At 44.7% G+C, this 6,095-nt stretch overlaps 1 long non-coding RNA gene across 1 annotated transcript; it reads right to left on the reverse strand.

Moving 5' to 3' along the window:
* Nucleotides 1-251: 251 nt before the first annotated feature.
* LOC310838514 lies at nt 252-5,851 on the reverse strand. Its single transcript, XR_014561004.1, has 2 exons — nt 3,456-5,851; nt 252-3,357 (listed from the first exon to the last, which is right to left on the reverse strand). It is a non-coding gene; the product is annotated as an uncharacterized lncRNA (long non-coding RNA).
* Nucleotides 5,852-6,095: the final 244 nt, after the last annotated feature.

The following is a 6,095-nucleotide window of genomic DNA, read 5'->3' on the forward strand; positions in this document are numbered from 1 at the left end:
TATGTAGAGTCTTCAAAGTTACTCTGGGTCTTTTCTTTTGCCAGATAAAAACTATAAATATCCAATTATCAAAAATTTCGGGTGAACTAATGGTAAATTTAAAAAATACAATAGTATTTTTGACAATACTATCATTTTCAAGGCAGCCATTTTCCCCAATTGTTATTTATTTGTGACCAGTGTTTTTATTCATTTTTGTCTTTGTTTTACTTCAGATAGTATGGTTATGTTTTAAAAGATTTAATGCACTCATTTATTTATTTATTAACAATGTATGTATATTACCCAACAGCTAATATACAGGTGAATAATAAAGTTTAAAATGCATAAATATTTTTTAAAAGCAACAAAACAAGCAATAAAATATTAACCGATAAAACCATCAACAGCAAACCATGTAAAATAGCATAAAAATGGCAGATTGGACTATTGGAAATCTTGACGTATAAATTGACACTTGCATGAGAATACATTTTAAAAGGAAATTTCACTGCAACTTGCGTTGATTTATGAGTATAGCTGAACATGACAATCTTCTGGCAGCAGCTCTTTGTATTGTATAGTTGATGTAACTCTCCTAACCCCCCTTCTTTGGTGAAAGAGGCTCACCTATGGAAAAAAGGGCAAGTTTTATTTTATATAATCCTTTTGTCGTAACATCTCTTTGAATTAAAGTTTAATTATTTTTATTACTTCAATCCATCTCAAAGCATTATTTAATATTTTGCACCATAGTTGGGTTTAACACCTAAACAGTTACAGTAGTATGTATGCTAATATTGTGGAAATTCCATCTTTGGTGTTTCATAGCCTCTATTTTGGAAATGTGATGTTTCTCCTTATTGTTAAAAATCTAATATTTATTTTTATTTTTTTAAAAAAAAGATAGCATAGAAAAGCACTAGAGTATCTTAAGGATTTAAAATCCCAGAAAATAAAAAGGACCACAGTGTGGGTGCCAGGCAAGTACCTCTAGTGAGGGCATTCCATAACCAGGGCATGAACACCGAAAGGGTATCGTATTAGATGCTGTAAGAAAATAACACTGTGAAATCTAAAAATACTGACAGGGTTTAGGCCGTGTTCCTATGGATAGAGATAATGGAGGAAGCACTAGACTCCCAAGAAGCAGCGCAGGACATTGGCCTTCCTTGCCAACCTCTTATTCAGTCCAATCCTAAACATCTTTATTCAGAGGTAGCACTGAACTCAGTGAGATTTACTCTCTAGTAAGTGTGTGGAAGATTACTCAAAACATAGGTTAGAAGGAACCTGTTAGTTACACTTTTCTTCCTGATTGGAAGCTGCAGTGCCTAGCTTAAGAGAGACCACAGACACTCACATGAATGGGGGGGACAGGGGATGGACGGACTGAATACAGACTTTAGCAGGGATAGTCAATGTGTTGCTGCCCTCTAGCTCCTATAGTCCCTGATGACTGGCCATGCTGGCTGGGAGTGATGGGAGCTCAGCAACTTCTGGAGGGCACCATATTGGCTACCACTGCTTTAAGGTATTAGATGGGGGTTTATTTTCATTGTATTATTGACAGGGGTGTAAGGGGAGGGGTAGTACTTCTGGTGAGAGACAAATTGTGCTCCTTCTGGGGGAGTTAGTCCATCTTGGTCCCCACCCTGCACTCAGCTCTCACCTGTGGCTCATAGAATAAGGTTACCAGACGTCCCCATTTCCCGGGGACAGTCCCCAGATCTAAACATCAGCCCCCATACAAAATCCACTGAAGTTGAAAAGTGTCCCTGGATTCATTGAAAAAAATCTGGTAACCTTATCATAGAAGCTGTCAACATGCTACAGCAGCCACACTCTGGGAATGGCTTCAATTGGCCAGCTAAACTGAGTGAGGCTAGCTGATGGGTCTCAAACCCTTGGTGAGTTAAGGATCCTCCAGGCGAAGACAGGCTGAAGCTGAGTGAGTGGATGAAACCAAGAAATGGCCAAGAAGGTGGTTTCTGCATGTGCTGTAGAGGGAAGCGAGGGACAGAGGAACAGCCTGGGAAAATAGTAGCCTATCTAGGAGAAGGAAAACTCTGATCCTAATCCTCTGCTGCCTTGCAGTGTATCTTCAGGAGAAGAAAAGGATAAGGAGTAAACCTTACACAAATCCAGTTCCTAATGTGGCTGGATGGCACCTTGTACGCCTCCTTCCAGCAACCAAACTGGTGCCAAATGTATTGCTCTGCTTTCCTTTGGACCACATCAGCAAGGCTGAGAGGGGAACCATGTTATCTGGGCAGCCCAGGACCTCCATCCACACACTGCCCAGGCTTGTGCCCTGGGGAGGTCACTTCGCCCTTGGAGGCACACTCCATTGTCTCTCAAGATAGATGGATGCTAACCACCATTATTGACATACGTTGTATCCACATCACTGCAAATGGCTAGTGGAGCTGGTTTAAATGAGGTGCAAATCTTTAAATAAGGGGCATGGGGCTGGTTAGAAAATAATTATTTACTACATTATTACATTGCATGGCCTTCTTGTCAGAGTTGCCGTTTCTGCTTCTGTTGGCCTTTCCCCCTGCTCATTCCTTTTCAAATTGAGTTTTGATTCCAGAACACTAATAATTTAAAGTGAATTAACATACGTTAAATGAGTCTTTACCTTGGAGGCTGGTTGTGGGTGGGACTGATATTGGCAACCTTATTGTCAAGTCAGGATCCTAGAAATGGTTACTTGGAAGTTTCAGTGTTATAATGAATAGGATACTATGCTCTTCGTGGTAGGAAGTTGTCTTGCCTTGGGCATTGTATTCTGAACATACCAAAGTGTCTGTCAATGTTTGCTTGATCAAATCCATTCCAGAAGAATATTTGCCCTTCAGAATTACTTTTATCATGTGTCTGGCAGGAGCAATTTAACAGCATCAGACGGACAGCATCTGATACTCTTTTTGTTTTCACTCTGGAATTTTAAAACATTTCTCTCTCCAGGAAGTGCTCTTATAATGGCTGACCTGTGCAACAAATAGCTTAAAAGGTCTCAAGGAGATCCTGCGCTGCTCATCCAGGAGGGTAGAGCAACTCCTGCAAGACCTGCATGGATCCCTGAAATTCCCTCCAAGTGTATGCAGAGAAGAGCTGCCAGTAGTCAGCAAGCAAAGGTGTGGCAAAGGGCTGTGTTCTTACCTAATTCCCTTCTATGGGTTGCTCTCATATGCCTTCAGCTTGACTGAAGACTGGGCAAACATCCATTCAACAGTCTGTTCAACCTTGCATTCTCCACATCAAGAGACAACTGCAGTGGTTCTTTATGATGATGCAGTCTTCATAGTGCACTGTGAGGAAGCTGAACAGAGATCCACCAACCGTTTTGCCCCAGACTGCAGGGAGTTTGACCTTACCACCCCCCTGACAAAGACCAATTTCCTGGGTCAGAACATCACCAGCACTCCATGCATCAGCACTGGCGATCACATGGTTGAGATAGTAGACACTTTTGTATATCTGGGCTCCACCGTAACCAGCAACCTCTCATCGATGCTGAGCTGGACAAGCATATTGGTAAGACAGCTACAGCTATGGCTCCCCTCTCCAAGAGTACGGGAGAATGTGGTGCTAATGACCAATAGCAAGATGAAGGTCTACTAGGCTTGTGTGCTGAGCACGCTGCTTTATGGAAGTGAGTCACGGGCAGTGGTGGAGGAAGGGGGCGGTCTGCCCCGGTGCCAGCCTGGGGGGTGACATCACTGTGGGCAGGAAACTCCCCCTTGGGACGCCTGGGCAGACGCCGCCCCATTGGGATGACGCTTGCAGACGCCGCCCCAATTGGGATGACGGATTGCACGGGTGGGCACCTCCCCCTTGGGACACTTGCTTGGGTGGGCACCTCCCCCTTGGGATGCTCAGGCGGGAGCCTTCCCCTTGGGACGCCCCCACGTGCGACGTGCTACGCCCCTGCCATCCTGGTTACCGAATCCCCATCCTCCGCGACTGGTCATGGACAACTTACAGAAATGATGCCTCAATGCCTTCCACATGTGCTGCATCAGGAAGATTTTGGGCATCACATGGCAGAACAGAGTCTCAAACAAAGATGTGCTCTCCCAAGCCCGCATTCCAAACAAATTCACAATGATGTCTCAGCAACCTTTGCAATGGCTTGGTCATGTTCACAGAATGGAAGATGGCAGGATCATCTATGGGGAGCTGTCTTCAGGCACCAGGCTTGTTGGCAGACCAACTCTGTATTACAAAGATGTCTGCAAACGTGCCGTGGAGCCTGGCTGCATTAACCGTGCCACGTGGAATGCCTTGCAGATGACCACAGCACCTCGAGACAGGCAGGTTGTGTATCTACAGCAGTGATCGGAGGAGGAATGACCCCTAGGAGCACAAAAAGAAGAAACGCATAGCACATCTGCATCAGCACAACTGGATGCCTTCATCTGCCCCAGCTGCAACAAAACATGTCGGTCTCTGCAGCCACAGCAGGTGCTGTAACTCTCCTATGCTTTGACTTCACCCCAAAGGTGCACACTCCTATTGCCTCCTGAGAAAAGATGCCATCAACAAATAGCTTACACCTGGACTGTGAACAAACGCTAATGTAAGCTTCGTGAAAATGCCCAATATGCCTCCCCTTAAAGACAGATTGCCTCCCACGCCATGTCTCTTGTAAGCAAATCCCTTTAATCATACTTTTAAGTATAAATGGAAAGAAAGGCCTTTTTTTTTGTTCTTCTCAAAATAAACAAGTTGATAGAAAGATGTTGCTTTTGCATCCAATGTGAAAGGATTGAAAAAATCTGGATGTTCAAGTCCTTACCTGGTTCAGGGAGAGTGTTCCATTACCTAACACATTCTTTCTATGCCCATCAAAGTTCTAAAGCAGGCTTCCTCAACCTCAGCCCTCCAGATGCTTTGAGACTACAGTTCCCGTCATCCCCGACCACTGGTCCTGCTAGCTAGCGATCATGGGGGTTGTAGGCAAAAAACATCTGGAGGGCCGAGGTTGAGGAAGCCTGTTCTAAAGAGTATGAAACATTACACAACTGCATTGACTCTGACATGCATCACTGAACTCTGGAAGCACATCTTCATACTGCTAGAATGTATGTGTTAAGTGAGCCCTTCCAGTGAAGAGCAAAAGGAAGCAGGCCACAGCACCCGTTTTAGCTGATTTTTGAAACAGTGACCAGAAAATAGGAGCCAACTCCTAGGGGCTGAAGTCCCTTCGGTCCCCCCAATAAAATATTTGAGGGGCTGCCCTCCCCCAGTTGATAGGCATTGCCATTCAAAAGGTGTGCATGCACTTCAACTTGTGATTATGTGGGGCAGGGGTTACTTCAGCCCCCCCAAAAAATTTTATTCAAGTTGGACCCATATTTTATTTACCCCTGGACCAGAAACACTGTAAGTTGCAGGGAAATAGCCTACAGCTATACCCAATTAAGGTGGGGGAAGATGATGGCGCAGTAAATCAAAAGGCCCAGGTGGCTTCAGTGGCTATGAATGCCAGCTGTTTTGCCAACTGATGGCCCTTCCAGAATGCAGAAGAAGCTAAGGTGCTGGTGGGTACCACAGGCTAGGCACGTGTTGCACCAGTTCTTAAGACCTGCACTGGTTGCCTTTGTATAAGCACAATTTCAGGTGCTTCAGGTATTTGGGGCCCCATACAACTTGGCCACTAAATACCTGGAGGATCCTCCTCCTTTATAGGCCTACCCATGTGTTGAGATCTGCAGGGGAGGCCCTGCTGACAGTTGTGTCTCCCTGTGATGTTCACAGGTTGGTCGTGCATGAACAGGACCTTTTCAGTGGTGACCCCCCCAAATTGAGGTATATCTGGCCTTACTGTTGTAAACATTTCAGCATTAGTTCAAGATGTACCTTTTTGCACAGCTCTTTGAAGAGAGAAGATGAGATCAAAATACTCCTCCCATTGGACTGGCGTTACTATTTCTGCTCATTAATTTGGTTGAATTATAGTCCCATCATGTCTACTTGTACTGAGTTGCATGTATCCCACCCTGGGACATGGTGAAGGGTTGGGCTATAAATGCATACGAACAGAATTAGCAAAATACTGGGAGTAGGAATAGATGGGGTGCATTTTCCTTCAGTCCTTCCTTCCC

This window comes from Podarcis gaigeae (genome assembly GCF_964106915.1).
Source record: "Podarcis gaigeae genome assembly, chromosome: 2".
NCBI lineage: Eukaryota > Metazoa > Chordata > Lepidosauria > Squamata > Lacertidae > Podarcis > Podarcis gaigeae.